At 44.0% G+C, this 24,709-nt stretch overlaps 1 protein-coding gene across 24 annotated transcripts in view; it reads right to left on the bottom strand.

Moving 5' to 3' along the window:
- The window catches only part of GNG7 (G protein subunit gamma 7), a 141,316-nt gene that overhangs the window by 58,148 nt on the left and 58,459 nt on the right, over positions 1-24,709 (bottom strand). Inside the window, exon 1 of one of the 24 annotated variants that reach the window (XM_074978124.1) lies at positions 11,725-11,830. The exons of the other annotated variants lie outside the window; for them this stretch is intronic. The gene's annotated coding sequence lies outside the window, so the exon portion shown is untranslated. Of the gene's footprint in view, positions 1-11,724; positions 11,831-24,709 lie in introns of those variants that run through there. 24 annotated transcript variants of the gene reach the window in all.

The following is a 24,709-nucleotide window of genomic DNA, read 5'->3' as shown; positions in this document are numbered from 1 at the left end:
TAAACGGGATGCTTTCCACAATGGCTAGAGAATGTTTTTCAGGCCTTTAGCCAACACTGCTTCAAAGAGAGTAGAAAAGCGTGTGGGTCTCACAACTCTGTACATGAACATTACAAGAAAAGAGACAGGCTCAATGAAGCAGCTAGGCAACAGTCATTTTGATGCTGGAGAAACTACGTCAATTGGCTGCATCACTGCTGAGGCTCTGGGGTCGGGGAACCCTCCTACAGCGTATCACTGCCCACACAGTGAGTTCAGTTTACTGTTCTTGTCCTCTGTTCTATAGGCTCAGAGAGGGGGGGAGGAGGGGGAGGAGGAGCAGCAGCAAAAGCCAAACATCACTTCTCACTGGAGTGAAAGGACACAGCTGAATCACACACTTACACACTCACACGAGTAATAAGGCAAAAAAAAAAAGTCAGTGTGGTTAGAAGGTTAAATAAAAAGGTAATACTGCAAAGGACTGAACTGTCACATGCTAAGCTAAAGAGTTGAACACAGTGCAAGCTACTATCATGCACAAAACAAAGCAAGCAGTCCTGTAGCACCTTAAGACTGACAATATTATTTATTAGGTGATGAGCTTTTGTTGGAAAGACCTGAAGAAGTGAGTCTTTCCCACAAAAGCTCATCACCTAATAATACTGTCAGTCTTTAAGGTGCTACAGGACTGCTTGCTTTGTCTTGTGAAGACAGACTGACACAGCTACCTCGCAGACTATTATGTACAAGTTCATCTGAATTACACTTTAAGACCTCAGAAGCTGACCACCGAACGAAAGATGTAGCGAATCTCACATGCCATTCTGCTTCTACACAATGAAGCTGCAACTCAGACTTCTGGAGTGAGGTATAAAATTTACACAGGATCGTTTTGGTTCCCATACTAGTCAATCCCAGTTCAAGCAGATTTCTGTGGGATGAAGCACAGAGTGCACTGCGATTTCTGCAACTTGCACTCACTTGAGTGTATGTACTCAAACAGAGCAAGTCAGGCAGGGGAGGGCAGCACACTGACAGCACACACTTGCTTTAACAAGCTTTTCCACACAGCTTTATTTGAATCTAGGAGATCAACTACCTGGTAGAAACTTGTTTTGCAACTGGCTCCTGTGTGTCTGCAGAACTTAAACATACAAAAAAGACTTAACTAAATCAGAAACGCAGTGTCTAGCGACCATGTTCTACTCAGAAAGCTAATCATCAGTGCCCCAAATTCCAAGAATTAGTTAAAACAGGACTCTCTTAGTCTCATTTCCCATCCTGATCTCTAGAATGAGTCTGGTGACCGTCCCATGGATGCAGATCTAAAGTTCACCCCCTACTCATGCCATAATGCAGTAATGACTTACACTGAGTCATTCCAGGACAGACTTTTTTCTCATTCACTCCAGGACAATGAAAAACAGCAGCAAAAAGAGCAACCACTCAGAACAGCAGGTCACTACCCAGAATACTGCTGCACCTTAATTTGCCACAGGCACTGGAGGTATCAGATTCTAGTGTACGGACCATGTTGACTTGTTAGTGGCATTTTTCAGTAAGCCAGAAAATCTAAGGTGGCTAAGCAGTGCCACAGGGTATTAACGGAGAAATTCAAGTTAGTTACAACCATTCAAGCAGTTTTGCTATGAGAACTTATACAGATGACTTTTAGTCTTTGCCTGTGTAGTCTCTGGTCTCACACAACAGATTGCTTACATATAAACAATGTGATACAGACAACAGACTCGCTTAATTCCCAAAGCATGTGGACTTTGCTATGACAGTTTCTGTTCCTCTGAACAAGCTAAAATCAGTGTTGATACTGACAGCACAAATAGCATAATTAGTTCTGAAAACAGTCTCCAGAGTAGAGAAAGCTTGAATTCATGGACATTTAAGGTATTTTTCCTATCACAGTTCAAAATAAGTGAACTGTCTGTTTCTATAAAGTCATTGGAAACTATACTAAAACAATTTCCTATCACTTGAACAGTGGTTTATTGCTACAGGTTGGTCGTTGATGTTTAATGATTAGATTTTTTTCCCCCTAAACAGCTCTTCAGATAAAATGTTATTTTGGATCCTCCAAAAAGGCTGATCTTTGCAGTGTCCCACTGAAAAAAGAAAGCTTATTCATAAAATTCAGATTCCACATGCTTGAACTAGAATGGTTTAGAAAAGACAATGCAGCGTCAATTGGTCTCTTCAACACGTGTTTTTAAAACAACTTTAGATAGGGAGCTCTTCTGGGTGGGGACAGTGTACTGCTTTACACACCATTGGGCACCAACCGCAATTGACTGACTGATCCTGGGGAGTCGCCCAGTCGATTGAGCTGACAGGGTGGTGCCAGATTAAAGTGGCAACGTGTGGAGCCACATGACCACGCCCCCTGTCGCCCCCGGGGCACGTGGGCCCCACCTGAAAGCAGCAAGTAGAGGCCTGTGTGGATACAGATTACTCTCAGACAGACATCAGCATCCATTCATTTGCAGGGCTCCCCTCCCAGGAGATGCTGCAGCACAACGAGAGGAGGATGGTACTGCAGCTCCTGGGAGCCAGTGCCAGCAACTCCTCCTAGCCGTGAAGCTACACCACTGCCAGCAAGGCTGTACGATTCCAGACAGAAGAGCCAGTTGGGGGTGGTTCACCTGCACGGCTAGAAGGAGCTGCTTGGGCAGGCCACTCTTAGGGACAGCAGAACCACAGTGCTCTCCTTCGGCTTCTCAGAGGAGCTGCTGCAGAGCCCTGATTATCAGCAGATGTGACTGTCTATCACAGGATGCACATTTGTATCTGCAAGTGGCTCTAGTGTTGAGGCAGGGACAGCGGGAGCCTGCCTCAGCATCACTATGCCTTCCAGCAGGAGCCTGCACCATGTGCCAGCAGCTCCTTCCCTACAGCCAGCACCCTCTTCTGCACCTGGGCCCCAGTCCTGACCTTCCTCCCAGAACCAGTGCCCCAAACTTCAGTCCCGAGCCCCCTCCCAGAGCCAGCACACACATCCTCTATTGCACCCCAAGTTCCCTCTTGGACCCCAAACCCCTACACCAGCCAAGTACAAGTGAGTGAGGATGGGGAGACTGAGCGAAGTGGGAGAGGGATGGAGTGCAGGGGGCAGGGCTTCAAGAAATGGGAGGGGCCTCAGGGAAGGGTCAGAACCCATCTTGGGTTACCCTTAAATTCCAAAATTATCTTGGGCAATATAAGGCTGGGGACCACTGCTCTGCACAGTACCTAACACATGCTGGTCTTCATCATGCTTGATGCATAGGCACTGCTGTAACCATGGTTAATAATATTCTATGTGGTTATAAAATGCTAGCATGAGCAATGCATGTTAACAGCAGTAGTCCATTGCAGAAAGAAAGGATTTATTTATATACAGAAATAAAAGCGGGGCCGACTCTGGTTATTTGCTCCATCACAGAGCATTACATAACATTCTCTGGAGAACAGCCATCATTACAAAATAAGAATAATTGTGAATGTGTGAAAGCACAGGGGTGCCTTGTAAGGCCAGTATTGAGTGGAGACTGTCAGCAACTTGCAGAAGCAGCGCCACTGAGAGTAGCCATCATTTTAAAAAGTTAAGTAACTGCACAGAAACCAGTCAGAGCGCTGCAATTAAAGACTGGGTGTGAAAATGAGCATTAGAATTTCACCTCAATTTGAGTCTTAACTAGATTATACCTTGAACGTCAAATGTCGCAGAAACATTAAACCAAAGGGAAGGACAGTTTTGAGAAGATTATGTACATGGGTACATTGGAGGTGGCTGACAGCTGCTTTGACATTAACTATTACTATGGCTAAAAAATCACCAGGAAGAACATGCATAAGTCTTCAGTGTCTTACTCCCCGCCCACACCCGCCCCCTTTATCCACCCCCTCTATAAGGTCACAGTCATGCTAACCCTCAGAGTAAAACTGCCACACATTCCACTCGGAGTGGGCTGTTTGTCAAATGGTGCCTACATTTGTCAGCTGAGCAGCTGAGGCTAGTGAGTCGCACTGCCTACTCCCCCGGCCTGCAGGAATCTGTGAAGTATGTACAAGCCTCTCTCGTATGCACACATGCAGGCTCAGTCTGAGTTTTTGTTTTTGCAGCCAAATGTGCAAAGCAAGAAGAAAATCCATCACCTGATAGTCATTTTAATAAACCTGCACAGAAGTTGAAGATAGAAACAAGTGTGTGGGGCAAAGAATTGAGGTGAAGGGTTTAAAAATCCACTGGGACACATGCTCCTAAATTCACTAGTGCCTTTGAAAAAATCTAATCTTAATCCAGGAAGAGCCTCCTCCTTATTCAAACTCACACCAATTTCAGAATCCTAAAGGAGTAAGTTCACAGAAAAAGCAACTGAAGTCTTTTTAAGGACTGCTGCATTTTGACAGTTTACAGAATGCTGTAAATGGTTGAGAGTTAAGAACTACTGTGCTCAGCATCCACACTTGGAGGCACAATCCTGCGGTGGTGCTGAAAGACATCAACTCCCACTGAGGTCAGTGTGTGTAGGAGAGTACTTATCTCACAGGATCAAGACTCTGGGCTCCTCCGATGATTTTAAAGAGCAATTACTAACCGAATGGAGGAGAAAGGTTAAAAAGAGGAAAAGTCCCCACTTCCCACTGTGCACATGATAGTTTAGTGTAATTCTGGATTAAAGGAGCAAAAGGGTTTTACCTGAAAGAACACAGTATGTCACAGCAAGGGGCAACTGTCAGTGAAGTTTAAGTATTACTAAGACACACCGATGATCTTTCTTAGCACTGTTTAAAATTAGTTCAATTCTTTATCCAGGATGACTGATAAGGCAGCAGGATGCTGTAGCTCCTCCCTGTTTCCACCCTGTATTAGTATCTAATTTAGGATTGAAAGAAGTGCTGCAATTTGAAGTGTGGGTAATTGCCATGGAGAGAACGTAATATGAATGCCCCAGAGAGCATTTCTTACTATTACCCACCTCACTTGAAGAAAAGGTAAAAGGAGACGCAGAAAGCTAGAATGAGGAGCCAGGCGGAATTAGTCACTGAAGACTAAAAGCATAATCACAATATATTTAGTACATGCATGCTTTCACCCCTCCTCCATGCTCACGCAATGGATTTCAATACTCCACAGACATAGTGTGTAGAGGAGCCCAGCATTAAAGTAAATGAAGTAAATTAATTCTCTGCCAGAGAACGCAATTGGTCTGACAACAGACAAGGAGCTCCCATTGAATGGAATTGAAAGCACCAAGGAAGATGACCAGGTCACTAGGAAACTGCTCCCCAGCATGGTAGAAATAATAGCTTCATAGCACACAAAATTTCAGTCTGGAATAACGGATAGTCTCCTGTGATAGGAATATTGCTCTGTTTTATTCACCAAGGAAGGAAGCAAGCGCTAGCCAGAAATAGGTAGTAATGAGATGTGTCTGTTCTGACCCCTAGTGCTTTGTCATCCAATGTAAACATCCCTTAGGTTCGCCACTAATGGGGGAAACTGCCCCTGAAGCTCCCGCTGTGGAAGGTCAGTTTTCTCCTCTCATAGCCCAGCCATGCTAGAGGCAGGAAAGCCCTTCCATAGTCTCCTATGGAATCCCTGCACTGATTGTCTCTGGCTCCAATTACAGTAACAATCAACAGCTACTTCTAGTGTGCTTGTGCATAATGTTTGTTATTGAGAACTACATCTGGTGGCTAACAGATACGGAGAGGTAGCCGGGTTAGTCTGTCTTCACAAAACCAAAAAGCAGTGCTGTAGTGCTTTAAGGACTACCAAAATAATTTTGAAGGTGATGAGCTTTCCTGGGACAAACCCACTGCTTCAGATCAGAATGTCCAAATTGTCTGCTTCCAAATGCTGGGAGAGCATTATTCATTCTTTGGCCTCATTAGTTTACAGATTCTGCAAGAGTGACTAATTACACAATCCCCACATTTAAAAATACCACAATCTAGGCCATCTGCAGCATCACAAGCTTTGGCACGAGCCAGACTGGGATCAAGACTACAGAATATAGGCACAAGACCCTCAAACAGAGGTAGAGCTAGGATATGTAAAGGAAAGCAGTAAGTATGGGCTTGTGCAATCAGGAAGAATCATGTGACAGCTAAGGTGGCCCCCTGTTGCAGTGTCTTGCTTCGCCCTTTGAAGATGCATTTGAGAGGGGAAAGTTGAATAGCAGGCTTTCTGACTCAGTGTTCCTGCTGCAAGCTCACTTTACACTGTGGATAGGGCTACAGCTCAGCCCTGTGGGAAAATACACACCATTCAAAGATAAACACCCGTTAGTACTGGATGAATCAGTGTCAGTCAGCTCAGTCCCTGACTACTAGGATGCAGCACAAGTCTGCTTTTCTGAAATGCCAGAGTAGGAGTATGAGGCTCATTAATGGCTCATCAAGTGCCTGAACAGTAAGAAGACTGTGTAAGTCAAGGCAGTGCCATGTGCAAGTCAAGGCACTGCCAAATTCTGGGGCTGGCTGAGGATTCAATTAGTCTCTCTAAAACAGGAGCTGTTAAAAATAAAAGTTAATTTGGTTACAGTAGAATAAGACACACCACTCAGTTCAGAGTCTGCAGCAAGGCAGACTGCAGCAACCAGACAGGCCAGGAATGTGCAATAATTTTTGAGAGGGGGCACTCCAAGATTTTGGAAAATGGTCAAGGGATGCCCTTCTCTATGGGGGGTGGTGGTTCCAAGATGGCAGTTGGGTGCAGAGGGGAACTTGGGGATGGGGACTGGGGTGCATGAGAGGATTCTGGCCTGGGGGAGGGGTGCAGGAAGGCTGACAGGTCTGAGAGGGAGTTATGACCTGGGGTCAGGGGTGGAGGATGCAGAGAGTTTGAGTGGAGATCTGGGTGCAAGGTCCAGAAAGGGGCGTGGGTGCAGGAGAGGACTCTGGCCTGTCAGGGAGGGTGGCAAAGGAGCCACATGAGGTGCTTACTGAGGCAGCTCCTGGCCAGCAACACTCTCAGGCAGGCTCCTCTCCCTGCCAGGAGCCCCAGACTGCCCAGGCCAATAGGAATGGAGAGATTTTGCCACAGCATACAGTGCCAGAGGGAGCAGCCAGCTGCTTTGAGTGGTGCTGGTCTCTGCCCCAGGGGCAGGCCACAGGCCAGATTACAACAGTTGGCAGGCCAGATCTTGCCTACCCCTGCTGTAGGCCCAGCTCTGCAGTATTTTCTTTCACATCTGGAACTTTATTTTTTAAAAATAAACTCTCAGCTTACAGAGGTTTTCCATGGGGTGCATGGGGCAAGAGGAGTGAAAGATCACAAACCACTGGGCAGTAGGAGGTGGGGGGGGTCAATTAAAAAAAAAAAAGATTAAACGGGAAAAACAAAGGACAGAGGAAGCATCTGTGGGGGAGTTCCTGGCAAACCATGCAGCAGTGGTGATTGTTTCAATATTTAAAGTCACTTTGAAGGTAGGTGTCTCACTTCAAATGAGGTGTACTTTAAATCTGCAATGAGTGAATCATCACCAGGAGCAGAACACCACTTTCACACGACCCACCAAAAACCATTTAACTCTGATGCCAGCTCAAATTGGCTGATAATTTAGGAACTGTGCTGCAACAGTAAAATAAGATGCATATTTAAACCCACACCTGCATGGCTCAGAACTGCAGGCAAGCCCAGTACAGATAGTCCCCTGCGAGACTAACCATTGCCAATTTAAAAAAAAAAAAAAAAAGCAAGCTCTGGACTTCTTAATGGAATACAGCACACTGGAATCCAGACATTAAGGGAGCAGCCATGGGAGAAGAGGGGAGGTTGTCACCTGGCACAGGGGATTGGGGTAGGATAGCTCAATCGTTTGAGCATGAGCCTCAAACCCCGGATTGTGAGCTCAACCCTTGAGGAAGCTGTTTAGGGATCTGGGGCAAATTGACTGGGGGGGGGGGGGGGTGTAAATCAGGGATGGTGACAGGTCCTGCTGAGAGGGCAGGGGACTGGACTCAACATCTCAAGGTCCCTTCCAGTTCTATGAGATACGTATCTCTCTCACCAGCAGCTCTTGGTCTCAGCCAGCTTCTGTTTCTGGTGGGAGAGAAAGGCAAAACTGGGGCTTCTGTTTTCAGAGGGGAGGGATAGCTGAGTGGTTTGAGCGCTGGCCTGCTGCAACCAGCTCAATCTTTGAAGAGGCCATTCATGGACCTGGGGCAAATACATTTAAAAATAAATCTCTACAGGATGGTGATAGGTCCTTCCGTGAAGGCGGGAAACTGGACTCTATCACCTTTCAAGGCCCCTTCCAGTTCTATGAAATAATATACAGAGATATACCTAAGGTCCTCTCATGGATCAGAAGCTGGTTAAAAGGTAGGAAACAGTAGGAATAAACAGTCCAGTTTTCACAGTGGAAAGAGGTAAATAACAGCATTTCCCCAGGATCCATACTAAGACCACTGCCATTCATCATATTAATAAATGATCTAGAAAAGTGATAGAGAGGTTGCAAAGTTCGCAGATGATAAAAAATATCATTCAAGAGAGTAAAGGCCAAAGTTGACTGTGAAGACTTACAAAGGGCTCTCACAAAACTGGGTGACTGGGCAACCAAAAGGCAGATGAAATTCAATGTGGATAAGTGCAAAGTAATGCATCTTGGAAAACAAACCCAACCACACAAAGGAAGACCCAACATTACCGTGAATAGTTCTCTGAAAATACCTGCTCAATTTATCCCAGCAAACAAAAAAAAGTGAATTGTGTTAGGAGCCCAAGCCATGAGGAAACGGAGTGGTAAACCAGATAATACCGAACACTACTCTGTAAATCCATGGTACATATCCACCTCAGTACGTGCACACACATTAAAGACACTGTGATGGTCCAGCTTGGAGGGAAAAAAAAATTACACAACAAGGTGCAGGCAGGCATTTTTATAGAGGTCAGGGAAATCACGACTCGTGTGGAGAAAAAGAATAAGGAAGTATTATTTACTCTTTCATGAAGTACAAAAATTAGGCATCACCCAATTAACAGGCGGTAGGCTTAAAAGCAAACCTAAGCAAGCACTTCCTCACATAACACCCCACCAATCCATGCAATTTGTTGCCAAGAGATGATGTAAAGGCTAAAAATGTAACTGGGTTCTAAAAAGGATTAGATAAGTTCAGAGGATACGTCCACCCATGGCTATCAGCCAACATGGTCGGGGACATACACCCATGTCTGGGTGTCCCTAAACCTCTAACCACCAGAGGCTGGGATCACTCAGTAATTGCCTGGTTGTGTTTGTTCCCTCTCAAGCACGTGGCACTAACCCATGTCAGAAGACAGGAAACCAGGCTAGATGGCCCACCGGTTGAACCTAGTATGATCATTTTCATTCTTGTGACATTACTGTAGGAAAAAGTTCACCCACTTCATAACTAGGGCTGCAAAAGTGAAGCAGAGTTCGCTGCTCCACCAACATTGTTTTCTTTAGTGTGTTCCACATTCCTTTGATGACTGCAGTCCATTAAAACAAATGGAACATTCCACTGAGCCATTCCCCAGAATCAGAGGGCAGCGTGTAAAAATAAAATTAACACAAAGGTTGGCCATAGCAACTATTAAAGAGGGAAAAATCCCAGAGTCTATCTGCGGTCCCTTTGTTTTTCAGATTTTTCTCCCAGTTAAACTACTAGTGTTGGTGAATGGTTAGAAATTAACACTTCATACACTGTGGCAGACACCAATGTACCTTTACACAGAGCAAGTTGAATAGTAACAGAGCGATACCCATGGTAGTCTATTTACTGTCAAAACAAAAAAGCAGTCCAGTAGCACTTTAAAGACTAACAAAATAATTTATTAGGCGGTGAGTTTTCGAAGTGGGTCTATCGCATGAAAGCTCACCACCTAATAAATTATTTTCTTAGTCTTTAAAGTGCTACTGGACTGCTTTTTTGTTTTTACATAGCAAGAGCGTGTTAAAAAAGACCTTTGGAATGCTTGGGAGTCAGGTGTTATTCAGTGCAAAAAGAGTCTAATTTTCAGTGCTTTAATTGGTTGGGTATTACCACTACTGAATGGAGGGGTAAAAATTAACACCAGAGTTATTCAAGTCAAGTGGCAGAAGAATGAAACATGCCAGTGCTCCTTGTCAGACACCTAGTCCCTCACGGCCAAGCCAGACAAGCAGGGTGTGTTCTGGGCATGGTGTTAAAATGAATTAGGCCTTCAGCTCTTTTAAAACTAAGTGCACCAAACCTATCTCTAGCACGCTACCACCCACAAAGCTCCTTCAAGCTTGAACTTTGCAGGAGTTGCTAAGGACATGGGTACAGTGTGTCAGTGTTAAGGTCACTCTGGAGTTTGTGCACAGTAGAGGAAAGGGAACAAAGGCTGCCCCAGGATTCTAGTTCAGAGTCAGGCCTTGTCTTGAGTAGGATTTGAATGTGTGCTAACAGGCTATTAAGAGGCTTCTCTAGATGAGCACAGTCTAGTTTAGTCTTCTGAGGGCTGCAATGCTTTGGCCTGATCCTGGTGGAGTATGGTGGCAGCTAGTGTTTTTTGGCTTGTGCTCTACTGGAGATCAGACAATGATCTAGTTTCTCTTCTGGACTTAAACTCTAGGAATTAAATGTGTGTTAGGATGCGTCTTTGCAATTGAGTTAACTCCAGCTAGCTACACTTGAAGCCTTCTCTTGAATTAGCTTAGTGTAAGTGAGAGCACACACAATGGGATAGAACACTTGGGCTGCCATGATCTCCCTAGAGGGATTTTTGCCCTAAGCCTCTAGGAATTCTCTTCCCCAGTGAATTAGGAGATAAATTGCCTGAGCTTCATGGGCAGAGGGGAAACTGAGTGCTTGATAATTCTCCAGTTCCTTCCCACAAGTAGAGCTAGCCTATGTTCACACTGCAGAGTCATCTTAGCAACTGACTTGGGCTAACTCAAGCTTTTGGCCCATGTCACTGGTGGGTGAGCTAACACAAGTTCACAACAGCACCTGAGAGTAAAGAGTGTGGGTGGGGTACACAGGACTCTAATTATAACTCAGTTAACTTTGCAATGACAACAGATCTTTAGTCAAGGGTAAGCCTCAACTACACCCTCACCCATCTCCCAAGTTTAAAACTTGGTGCCTTTTAAGGAACATTAAAATGTGTCACTATCACGCTTCAAGCTACATAATTACAGGAACAAAAACGCCATCACGAAAAGTGATACAATGTTTGAGAACATTTCTCATACCCTGAGGCCTTAGGATAGAAGACTGACAGACACTAAATCAACAGGGTTGTAGACTGGGAAATTCAGTTCAACAGTAAAGACTTAATCCTCATTTTTCCCACTTTTGCTGAAATCACAAAAATGCTTAAATATTCTTATCGGGGGTAGCCATGTTAGTCTGTATCTGAAAAAACAATGAGAAGTCCTGTGGTACCTTACCAAATAACAGATTTTTTTGGATAGTAACAGAGAGAAAGCCATGCCAGTCTATACACTATCAAAACAAAAAGCAGTCAAGTAGCACTTTGAAAACTAGCAAAATAGTTTATTGGGTGAGCTTTCGTGGGACAGACCCACTTCTTCATACCATAGCCAGACCAGAACAGACTCAATACCTTAAATATTGAGTCTGTTCTGGTCTGGCTATGGTCTGAAGAAGTGGGTCTGTCCCACGAAAGCTCACCCAATAAACTATTTTGCTAGTCTTTAAAGTGCTACTTGACTGCTTTTTGTTTAGATTTTTTGGAGCATGAGCTTTTGTGGACAAAGACCCACTTCGTTGGATTTCACTTACCTCTCACGACACTCAGCCAGAAGCCTGGAGAAAACTTTCTATTGAAGTCTTTGGTTCATTACAACTCGAGCGCGCGTGCGCGCGTGTGTGTGTGTGTGTTTTCTCACTAAAGAGTCTGAAATTCAGCATCTGCAAAGTGAAACCCAACAGCTTAATTTCATTTTATCTATTCCTAGAAGGGTCACCTGCGGGTATTCCCCATTAAGCAAACATCAGCATTAAGATTTAACTTTCCCAGAAATGTGCTATCGACCCCCTTCTGGTGCTTTACTCCCCACCCACACACAACAAGGCTGTTGGATACTCAACTTCAACTCAGAACAAGAATCAATTTAGAAACCCCCAGATCTGGCCCCCCTATTCTATTTTGGAGGCTTTTAAGTCTCAAAAGTCATCCACCTACATACTATTTAACACAATGGGCTCCTGTAGGGGCAAAGATGTGCCTACCAGCCATGTGCCTAACTACAAGCAGTTGCACCAGACTCACTGTACTCCCTTGGCAATGAAGATCTCACCTAAAAAGACAGCTGTCTGTAGAGAATTTTCAGCAATTTGCTACCATTTGTCTGGAGTCTGAGCCGGATTAAATACTAGTGCAATGGTGGAAGACTAGATAATACCTTTGTAGAGATGATCAAAATGTTAAAAGCTTATTCATGGATAATTAGTCACTGCAGTAGAATTTTGTAACATACTGTTATCTTGCCAAGATCTCAGACTATAGCATTCAAAGACTTGTTTCCAAGTGGTCCTATTCTGCCCCACCAGAAGATAATTGAAAGCAGAACAGCATTGTTAATGTTGGGGTATTTAAACACGGCTACATTTCCATGATGTTGAAGTTGAGTATAAATTTTTTCTCCAGGAGTGAACACTTTGGTTCCACAGCGTTTCACTGCTTCCACCAGATCCTCAGTTGATATCAATGTGTAGAGCTCTACACACGTGACATTAATGGAGGGATACCAATGTGTTCCAGGTTAAGGGCTCCTACCCATGTGAATAGCTACAGAGGAGGTAGCTGTGTTAGTGCATATCTTCACAAAACTAAAAAAAAGGAGCCATGTAGCACTTTAAAGATCAACAAAATAATTTATTAGGTGATGAGGTTTTGTGGGGCAGACCCACTTCTTCAGACCTGGAAGCAGATCTGGAAATATTTCCAGACCTGAAGAAGTGGGTCTGCCCCACAAAAGCTCATCTCCTAATAAATTATTTTGTTGGTCTTTAAAGTGCTACATGACTGCTTTTTTGTTTCCCTACCCATGTATTTACAACGTAAGAACTCTTTTGACTTGTAGGTACTTTCTGGCAGTGGCTAAACAACGACCCACTGCACAAAAGGCATAACACAGAGCCTCAGATTTATGCCACACTGCTTAACACAGAGGAATAACTTAAGACCAAAACTGAATAGGTGGCTATTAGCAAGGGGTAAGGTATGGTGCCCCTAGCCTTTTGTCGAAGGCGGGAGATGGACAGCAGGAGACAAATGGCTTGATCATTGTCTTTGGTTCACCTCCTCTGGAGCACCTGGCATTGGCTACTGTCGGCAGACAGGATACTGGGCTAGATGCACCTTTGGTCTGACCCAGTATGGCCGTTCTTATGTAATGTTTTGGAAGATTTCTGAGTGCATCAAGAGCACAAAGCATGCCAACATCACCAGCTCCAGGCCTTCACTGCCAAGCATTCAAAGCATCTGCCCCAAGATAGAAGGAAATAAAGCTATTTAACCTGAAGGACTGGACAACCAAACTGCAAGGCTGTAACCCGGTGATGTGCAAGTTAGACTAGTGAGTGGGTCGCATGAGTGGCCCTTAAACTCAGTGGGCCATAAGAATGACATAGCCAAGACAGTGTCTTGGGATAGGGCAGTTTTGCTCACCGCAATTGGGTACTAGAACTTATGGGGGTGGTGCCAAATGAACTGTAGCAGTGGTTTGACTGGGTGAAGAGGGAGAGCATAGATGTTAGATGTTCTCTTTAGTAAAACCAGAAGGGAAAAACAACATGGACAAAAAGCAGTGGAAACCCTGTGTGAGGGCAATGGTAAACAAAATGTCCCAGGGCCACACACAGAACGTCACTGGGACGCATGCAGCCCGCAGGCCGCTCCTCATTGCTGTAAGCTATGATTAAAATCTGCAGAAATAAATCTTACATATTCTACACATTAATATATTTGTTTGAGTAAAACTAGCATACTCCTCACTTCAAATACTCGCCTGCTGGGCTCCTCTATGCGATCTGTGTGGCTCCAGAACACCCCTTCTTCAGAACTTGTCACACCCGAGAAGCGTGCCCAGCCTTGCTCAGATTGCCTACGCTGGGGTTAATATTTTAACCAGATTTGGTTTTAATTAACAAACCTCACCCTTTGGATATCAGTTTACCATTCTAACATCTAAAAGGCCTGATTTTAGTTTGATCTTCGCAACTAACCCAAAGCTCAACTGAAGGCTAGTGAGACAGATTCATCTAAAAGTAATTTAATAGGCTGCCTGGCTTATTGGCCTTGTGCAAGGCTCTTCAGTCTAACATAAAAAGCTGCCTCCACATTCTAGCAACTTAAAGAAAGGGCACTCGCATCCAAGGTGTTACAGCTAAGACATGCAGCTATGCTATGGAATCTGACTTGATAACTGCTAATTGAAGAGTTTGCTGTTAAATACAGAAATACTGCACAGGACCAGTGTGTTGCAGGACTGTTAGCTGATACACTGAAGATTGGTAATCAGTTTATTAGGCCGGGAAGCAGACTCTCTAGCCTATTAACAGAAGTATCTGAGAGCTCAGCAACCAGGATCTACTATTTATTCCTCACCCAGTGCCACTGACTTAGTAGTTTGGTGCCAAAGGAGTATTCCCCTTTTAGTAATTACCTCTGCTGGAAGAATGGGTAAGGTCAGTAGGATGAATCCTTTGATGCACTACTTGCTGCACTGTGGCACATTAAAATTCCAGGCTGAGAGTCAAGTAAGGACACAGATCCTCAGTTACACCAAGAAAAGTTCAGAGTGCGCTATAAAGGACCTGTGATGCTTCATGAAAAGAGAGGTCCCTCAGCTGATTTCCAGTCAATGCCCCACTCTGCAAACTACCAGGTTCTCTTTAGTCAGATCTCAACCCCACAGAGTTTTCCCACCAACAGGACAGCAGTTATCAGCTCCCCTTTCATTACAACGAAGAATCTAAATTAGTGAAAAAACAATTCCTCCACTTCAGGGTGGCAATTATTAAGGTACTGCTAAAAAGGTCCTCCCAAGATGACCACTGCCTCCTGCCCCCTCTTGTAGAGCGCTCATTGAGCCAAGGGAGTTGTTTGTCTTTGCTCTCCATTTGTCATCCTCACTGAAAGAGCACATGAGTCAGAGGCTGGTGCACCACAGATACCACTGATAAAAGCATACTGCATTTGGGAATATCAGCAACCCTGCAGAACAAAGAAGCACCTAAAAAAATAAATAAAATCCCCACATCCTATCTATAGGCCCCCAAACAGCTTCTCCAGTAAGTGCCTGTTAAATGTCACTGACTTTAATCTTCACATAATCATCAATTTCTGAAGAACAACGGGAAGTCCTATGGCACGTAAGAGACTAACAGGTATTTTGGAGCATAAGCTTTTGTGGGCAAAGACGTGGAAGCTTATGCTCCAAAATACCTGTTAGTCTATAAGTTGCCACAGGACTTCTTGTTGTTTTTGCAGATACAGACTAACACAGTTACTCCTCCGATACTCATCGATTTCTAGTTGTTCCAGATTAACTCCTGTGCATTAAAGGAGCAACAACAAAAAATAAAGGTCATCAGCCATAAAAGCAGGGACATAGCTTTGACATTAAAATCAGCCCAGGTAGTTATTGTGAACAGAAAGAGAGAGATTTTTTTTTAAGTTATTACTATTTTTTTCCCCTCTCTCAGGTAAAAGAAGAATGCCCACTTGACATTTTTTCCAGGGGAGGACAGAGTCACTTGTTCAAAACAGAATAGCTAGGAAATACAAGGCACTACGAAAAGCAGAACAGTCAGAAAAGAAAAGGCTTTCATCTAATGTTGAGGAGTGAGTAGGTTGGAAGCTTGACCCAATAAGCAGAAAATTGGCCTTCTAATCCAACCCTTACTAGGCTGACTTGTGCATGCCTGGACAAGGGGCATTATTTAATAACATAAGAACGAGCATATTGGGTCAGACCAAAGGTCCATCTGGCCCAGTATCCTGTCTACTGACAGTGGCAAATCCCAGGTGCCCCAGGGTGAGTGAACAGAACAAGGAATCACTGAGTGATCCCTCTCCTGTCATCCATTTCTAGCCTCTGACAAATATATGCTAGGGACACCACTCTCACTCATCCTACCTAATAAGTATTGATGGACCCAACCTCCCTGAATTTATCTAGTTCTTCTTTGAACTCTGTTAAAGTATTGGACTTCACACCATCTTCTTGCAGTCTTCCACAGGTTGGCTGTTGTGTGAGAAAATACTTAAACCTGCCAGCTCTTAATTTCATTTGATGACCTGTAGTTCGTATGTTTTGGTAACAAGTAATTAACTTTTCCTTGCATGGTGACAAGTATCAGAGGGGTAGCTGTGTTAGTCTGTATCCACAAAAACAATGAGAAGTCCTGTGGCACATGCATCTGCTGAAGCAGGTCTATGCCCACGAAAGCTCATGCTCCAAAAAATCTGTTAGTCTGTAAGGTGCAACAGGACTTTTCCTTGTTTACTTATTCCCTTTCTCTATGCCTGTCATGATTTTATAGACCTCTATCATATCCTCCCTTAATCATCTCTTTTCTAAGCTGAAAAGTCCCAGTCTTTTTACTCTCTCTTCATAGGGCACCCTTTCCAAACCACTAATCATTTTTGTTGCCCCTTTCTGGACCTTTTCCAATGCCAATATATCTTTTTTGAGATGAGGAGACCACATCTGTACACTGTATTCAGAGGGGGGTGTATCGTGGATTTATTTGTACCTTACAAAAGTCTAATACAGTTACGAGACAAGGTGCGATGAGGAAGCAGCGTTCCCTATAAAATATGTGCTTGTGCAACAGCTCTGGAGAGATTCAAATACCAACCAGATGATTTACAGAGTGCCCACAGACAGGTTTTTTTGTTTTGACTGGTGATGCACATTCACATATGCCCTAGTTGGATAACAAAATTTACTCTACACACAGATGGGAAAAAAGATTAGAAAGAATATTGGTGTGAAATCCAACTTTCTGCCTAAAATAATTCACCAGGTTGTTTCTATACAGTTTGCACAAATTAAGCAAAAATAGATTGTCTGTGCAAAATCCTTGTGTGGGCAGTCTTATAACCAATTTAACAGTGGCTCCTTAAATTTGATGCAACCCTCCTGCTCATTTCTACAAACACTTAAGTACATGTCTAGCTTTGCTCACATGAGTAAAATCAGCCACCTGCCATGTTTACACATTCAGGTCCTTAATGAAATTGCCACCTCTCTATCGTCAGGACAATACAGTGCCTGCATTTTTAAACGTGGCTTGTAGAGCCGTATCTTTTTGACCAGTGATATTCCAGAGCTGTGAATGTTTGATGCCTTCTAGCAACCCTCTCTGAATGAGAAGTACAGCTTGTCTATTTTGGTACACAAGAGAGAGAGTTGCAGAGCAGACTGTGTTCTGACCAAGGACAGAACAGGAGTCTTCCTTCGCAGGCTCACAGTGCTGTTGGCAGGGCTACAGAATAGCCAGGAAGTTCACAATAAAGCAACTGCTCACCCAACAGCCTTTGCTCCTACAGCAGTGTCACATTTTGTACGGCATTAACCCTATTCATTAAAATGATAAACCAAAAAAAAAACAAAAAAAACTTACGCACAGATGACTAAAGAAGGGTCATAGACAGCAAATGCTGCACGAAGTAACCTCACTCAGTTGCTTTAGCCCTTGAAGTTTTAACACATTTTTTCTGATTAGAGGGTTGGAATGAGCGTACCTGAAAGGAAGGTTCTTTGAGGGAAAGGGCAAAAAAACCCAACAGCAAAAGACAGGAAGGAGCACGTAGGACATGCAAAAGCAACATAAATACCAAGAAAGGCCCAAAAGCTACTACATATTCTGTCAAATCCTACCTTCTGCAAACACTGCTATTCCTTCTATAGCATGGGCATAGTCGTTACACTCTGGACATAGAAAACAGCTAGTTTGGGCTTGCAGTGTATAAAAAACTGGGCTAAACTTTGTCACCTCAACCTGTGCCCCTTGGACTTATACAGGGCTGTAACCAAATTTTATGTCAACTACCCAGCAATACCAAGTCATATGTTAAGCTGTGGTCACGGCGGCCTCGTAGTGTAGATGGGACCTACCTGAGATACTGTAGTTAACCATGATGTAACTTATTAGACATTCAGAAGGACATGTTGCCTCCAGATTAGCCACACCATCATAAATGAACTAAATGGGTTCAGGAGGTCCTCCTTCCTGTGCTCAGAGCAGTTATCTCCCTTGGCACATCCCCCTGTAGCATCTCCTTTGCCTCCTTGCCCACAGCTGCACAGAACCTGGAGCCTAACATTTCCCCTTATAACAAGCTCCCAGGGTTCTCAGGCTAATGATGTTCTGAATCAGCCACAAAGGCTGGAGGACAACAAAAAGCACTGCTATCTGTACACAGCCCTAGAGGACAGGGCTGCCTCTGTAATGCTCACAAGCCAGCCCAAGTCTGCTCCAAAGAGTCCGCCAAGCTCAACACACACCACAACAAATAGCACTGGGCTCTGTTAGATCCAAGATGTTTTTATAATCAGGCCTTATGCGCGGAGTCTCAAAACATCGTTCCTATGAAATTCAAGTTCTAAACTTTAGAAAGGAACACAGCCACTCTCATCTGAAAGAGCCAGGATCCTGACGTTTCCTTTCCTTTATTTTGTTTTTAATCATTCTGCAGTAAATTAGCACAAACTTATAACTACGAAAGTCACAAGAATTAGCTTGCATTTCTTATGAGTGAATTCCAAGTTGTCTACTTTACTGAAGCACTCATTTACTTTAAATGTTGAAGAGAAGGTAGAGATGGTTAATCAAATACCTTCTGCTTTTTTAAACTTTGCAGCTTCCACTTAACACACAGCAGTTGTACCTGTGATTACTGGATGTAAGTACTGCTGGATGTCTCTGGAACACACAGTACCCACTGTTATTAGTGTGTATATGACTGAAATAAAGTTAGATGAATGGTCACTGAAAATGCTGGTACGTCTAGACAGATGGTAAAAAAGATAATTACTCTGTGTTGGAGAAGTCATACTTGTATGGTTAAAATCCAAAAAGGAAGCAATCTTGCATCCTAAATAGCTTGTAAGCTAAGCTCAACAACAAATTCTGAAACCCATGGGTACCTTGCACATAGGAGTTTTTCTTCAGGCACTATCTTTTAGACATAACACCTGCAGAACTAGCTCTTATCAAAGCCAAAGAAACCTACCCATTTAAAATTTTAAAAAAAGAAAAGATTCAGATGGATTGAAAAGCACAATGATCTGAATGGACACACAGAACAGCTATTTTTTTTTCAATTGGTTGAAAATGCATACCTTTCCGACAGAGTGCTTTACTACTTCATTAAAGAATCTTTATATTTTGGGAAGTGCCAAGCATTTGATCAGGAAATGAATCCAGTTCTCAGTTTCATCCTTTCCTGTCCCAGGAGCTGGCAAGAACGTGGGGCAGGCACTTGAGCGTGAATGCAGTATCTTGTGTTACTGCATAGCAACCCCCACCAGCTGATTGCAAAGCAACATGAACTGCCACACACCTGAGGACAAGCTGAGGGAAAGTCAGTCTTCCAGAGATGCAGAACTCTTGGGTATTTACCTACAAGCCACCATAATACTTAATAAAACAGGTCTAAACAAAAACAAACTGCACCACCCCCCACCTGTCAAAGCTGCATTTTGTAGTCAGCTGAGGAAGCTGATTAGACCCTATAATCATTATCTTAGGAGTATAGTAAACCCTTGATTTAATAGAGTAACGGGGGTGGGAAGAGGCGTCCGTTAAACCTGGGTGTCTGCTAAATCAGAGGGTTTACTGAGACCCACCCTGCGAGGCTCCCCCAGCCCCCCCCCCCAAAGACCTGCTACTCACCTGCTGCAGGAGGAGCCAGAGCCCAGTGCTATGGCTGGATCTATTGGACCCCAGGTGGCTATAGCTGGTGGGTGTCTGGAGCCACCAGGTGCCATGCTGCTGGAGCCAGCTGGAGCTGCCAGACGCCACGCAGCTAGAGGAGCCGCCACCACCACCACAGCCATCACATGCTCCTCTTACCAGGGCTGGGGGCTTGTGCAAGTCCCATCTGCCTGTATACGTGCCCCATCCGTGGTGGGAGGAGCACACGGCAGCTCTGGCAGTGGCAACGGTTCAGGCAGCGATGGGTCAGGTAAGTCTCTGAATTTTTTTTTTTTTTTTTGAAGTGGGGGGGACGGGAGGGATTTAGGATTTCACGGCCCTGATTAAGCGAGCTTTGGGAACAACATGCATCTGGTGGACGTCCACTGTTCCCGAAGTCCACTAAATCAGGATCCGTAAAAATCAAGGGTCTACTGAAATGGAAGATTCACACGTCCACAGAAGGTGGGTTCAACACTGCCACAAAACACGCATTTCTCTTGTGGATGGGCTCTTAATGCTCTGGAAGCCAATCAAAGCCAAAACAAACAAAACCTAAAACAAGAAACCCCAAAAACACAGGAATTACCAAGTTTTCCAGTCATATTTTGAACATAAGAATGGCCAAACGGGGTCAGAGCAAAGGTCCATCTAGAGCAGTGTCCTGTCTTCTGACAGTGGCCAATGACAGATGCCCCAGAGGGAGTGAACAGAACAGGCAGCCACTAAGTGATCCCTGCCCTGTCATTCATTTCCGGCCGCTAACAAACAGAGGCTACGGACACCATTCCTCCCCATCCTGGCTACCAGTCTTTTATGGACCTAACCTCCACAAATTTATCTAGTTCTTTTTTGAACCCTGTTAAAGTCCTGGTCTTCACAACTCCCTCTGGCAAGGAGTTCCATAGGCTGACCGTGCATGGCATGAATAAAAACTTGTTAGTTTTATACCTGCTGCCCATTAATCTCATTTGGTGATCCCTAGTTCAGAACAGGAAGATACACATTCTCAAAATAGGAGTGAATGATGTCAACAGGAAAGGTAAACATAGAGAGGCTGCTTCATACAGTCTTCCTTCCTAAGTGAAAAGTGCAGTAAATACTACAGGTTGAACCTCTCCAACCTGGAAATATCTCGTCCGGCAACAACTGCATGACTTTAGTTAGCTGGATGATCACTTATCATGGGTGTGGCCACGTTTCCCGTGGGCCCATAAAGTTTGTTTACAGCCACCAGTCCTGGCTCTCAATGTTCTGTGTTATTTAGATCTAATTTACCCCAAATGTCTTGTAAGAGCCCAGTAAGCAGGGGAAGTAGTGGTAATGTGCTAGACAATATTAACCTCCCACGGTCTGGCAAATTCTCTTGTCTGGCACCATTCAGGTCCTGAGGGTGCCAGACAAGAGAGGTTCTACCTGTAGTTCTCCAGCCCCATGCAAGTTTCATTTGGTTTTGCCTTTGTATCTGTCTTTTCAAGATCATGTTGCCTGCCACACTACCAGACAATATTCCTTTCTTCTCCAACTCAGAGTTAACTTTCATGCCCATGTGCACGATGCACCCAATGTTTTGAGCCTTGAAAACTACAGTCTCTTTAGCTCCCACAGCTGAATTGCCTTCTCTTCAGAATGCAAACAAGTCCACAGCAAATTTGCAGTCTGGTGACAGATGATCAAGGTCAGGACAACTTGCATTCACACAACTAAGTGGAGAGATGGGCTGTAAGCCCAGAAACTTCAAAACTGCTTGTTTGAAAGTGTGCACAGCTGGGACCTTAACTGAGTGTAAATGGGTGAACAGGGAAAAAAAAACAAAAAAAAAAATCCAACAGCTGACTAATTATAAGCTTCATTACTTGGGGAACAACAAGAAGTCCTGTGGCACCTTACAGAATAACAGATATTTTAGAGCATACGCTTTCATGGGCAAAGACCCGCTTCATCAGATGCATCACATGGTTGCTGCCTCCATGAGCTTACGTTAATGCACACTTCTCTTTCCAGACTGGCAGGAGAATAATTCTCTCCATCACAAAATAACTCCGTGATTTTGGTCAACTGAGCTCCTCTGTCAATTTACAACCCTGCCAACAATGTGGGAAACTCATTACCAAAAACAAACAAATGAGGTGTTGGGTGTCATTAGCCACTTCTTGCCTACCTCAACAAAGGGCTGTGCTAAGCTACTTCCCAGCTGACTACCCTGCCTTATGTGGAAGGTGCTAGTTTGGCTCCAAGCCTGAGAGTCACAAAGCTGGATTCAGACTACTGCAGCAGTCCATTCCCAAATACCCTTAAGGCCTTGTTGCATAGACAGTGACCGCTTTTGTGAAGGCAAGAGCATCCAAAACAAAAAAAATGCTTTATCTGCTCCCTTGCCATCACTCAGCCTTAATAATCCACTGGCCCTTCACACTAAAAACGTGGAAGCAAGACTGCAGCTGAACCTGCCTGGCAGTGACAGTTCAGAGCACAATATTGGGAAAGCCAAAAGAAAATCATGCACCACTTCTGCTTACCCAAAACAAATGGAATTCTTCCTTCCCCCAACTCCCACCTCACTCACACAAACAGTGGCAAAGAACCCAGCACTTTCTGATGCTAGACTACCAAAACACGCAATCGCGTACAGATGATTTTCTCCCCTTCCTGACTGGGCCTGGCTGTAAATGGCAGGTAAGTTAGTTTGTAGCTGACTATTCAGTAGTACACTGTGATATTTTTTGCATGCCAATCTGCTGGCAGGAGGGCAATGTTTGGAGACCATAAATATCTGTGTTCCTAGAAAGCTGCCTTCAGAGTCCTTCAGGAAGTGGATACAAATCACCTGCACCTTTCTTCAGCATTAGAAGGGAAAATGCATTTCCATTCAGAACTCGCCACCTGAAGTAGCGTAACTAACCTATGGTGTAGGTGCTTACATGGGGGTGGGAGATACCTGCCCTTGTTGCCTTGCTGAAATAAGCACTTTGTTTATCACTGTCCCCCACGCCCTCTGGGTGGTGAGTGGACATGAAGTAGACTATGGCTACCTGGATGTCACATGCTTAGCACTCCCATTCGTTGGCAGGAAAACACGCCAGAGCAGAAGGCCGTTTCTCAGACCCTCCTTAGAACCCCCATCTAAATTAAACTGTCCATTCGTTTTATTCAATGGTGCTTTGCTGAACACAGCAGGCAGCCAACACGCAGAGGCCTGGCTCTGAACTGTACGTCAGCAGTGTCTGTCATGCCACATATTTCTGTCCCACTTGGGACTACACAAGTAGTATTTTTGTTTTCCATTAATCCTTTTGTCTTGCCAGTTCCCAGAACTACCCCTGGTGGTAACACAGTTGGGCATCTTTTTGAAAACGCAAAAGATTTCCCCTCCACAAAGGCCCAGGGCCCATGCAGAATGCAAGACAATAAACCAGTGTAGAAAATAACGACATAATGTCACTGGAAAGACACGGGATAAAGCGAAGGCACCCGAGGTTATGGAGGGGAACCAAAAGGAAAGGGCGACAGGAGAAACTATTACAAGGCACTGGTGTCTGAACAGGGATAATCTTTCCAACAAATACAGCTTTGTGGCTAATGTATGTACAAGCCAAAAGCTAAAAAAGGATTCAGTAGGCTTGATTTGTGTTCAGATGGTCTCTGCAAATCACAGAGATGCTCGGTGCTACAGTTTTGCTAGGTTTGTACTCTTCAAAGAAAATGGGGTCCAGCAGCAGACAGGATCTTGTAAGCATGAACTTAGCATGTGAGTGCTGTGAACATGTTAGCCTAAGTATTTAAATGAGCTGGAAGAAAAATCATTTTCAAAAGGGGTGGGGACAACTGTTCTTGGTAAGTTCCATCCCTGTGGATCCTCTGCCCTTTTAACTGCCAAGTGAAGTATTAAAGGACAGCACACTCAGAACACTCTCTCTCCAAAAAAAAAATGAAGCCCTGAAAAGAAGTCCAAGGTAACACTAAACTGAAAACAAGGGAGAAAGGGATGAAAGGTAAAACAAAGACAACATTAACTGCATTGTACCATGCACAAACACGATGAGTTCTGTTATTTGTTAAATTGACAAGGAGGTTAAAAAAAGGAAAGAACTGGCCTGCCCCAAGGGGACGCCAGTTGTGGAAAGCAAAGCTCAAGTAGTGCATTTTTGGAGAACAGAAGTCATAGGAGTACTGAGAAAAGACTGCTAGTATGGCCTACTGGGAAAGACCAAACAGTGAGCTCATTTCTTTTAAGCTCAGTGGATGGAAGCAAGTCAGAATACCTGAAAAGAAACCAACTGTTAGCATTGGACCCAGTTTTAAAACCAAAAGCAACTGGCTGAAGTTCAAACTGGATAAAATAAGCTTTGATTAGGAAAAACTGACAGCAAAGTTAATTGCACAGTGGAACAGTTTTCATCAAGACAGTTGTGGCGTATTCTTAACTATCATAAGGACAAACAGCATTTTGTCTTCAATTCCCAAGATTGCCAGAAACTCAGAGTAGCACTTCACTGTTGGAAAAGTTTATCTGTGTGTGCCCCTCCAACTAGGTTCTGCGCATCAGCAGCTTTACAAGAGACGGCATAAGCCAGAAGTAGTGTGTGTAACACCACAATATGCATTGGTATCATGACTGGTAATAATGGAGTCATTTAACCACAGAAAAAGAAGGGAGGAAGAAGGGGTAGATAATTATATCCTTCTGTAATCATAAATTCATAGCCATTAGATTATGTTCCGTAGGGCTACTTTTAATCAGAAAGGTGCAGTTCTATATAATCATGACTGGTACGGAGAAAGAAAAGTTATTTATATATGTTCCCATAACGCAAGAACTATGGGCCATCCAATG

Source organism: Carettochelys insculpta, chromosome 27 (genome assembly GCF_033958435.1).
Source record: "Carettochelys insculpta isolate YL-2023 chromosome 27, ASM3395843v1, whole genome shotgun sequence".
Lineage (NCBI taxonomy): Eukaryota > Metazoa > Chordata > Testudines > Carettochelyidae > Carettochelys > Carettochelys insculpta.
The sequence above is the reverse complement of the archived record's forward strand: the minus strand, read 5'-3'. Positions and strand labels throughout refer to the sequence as shown.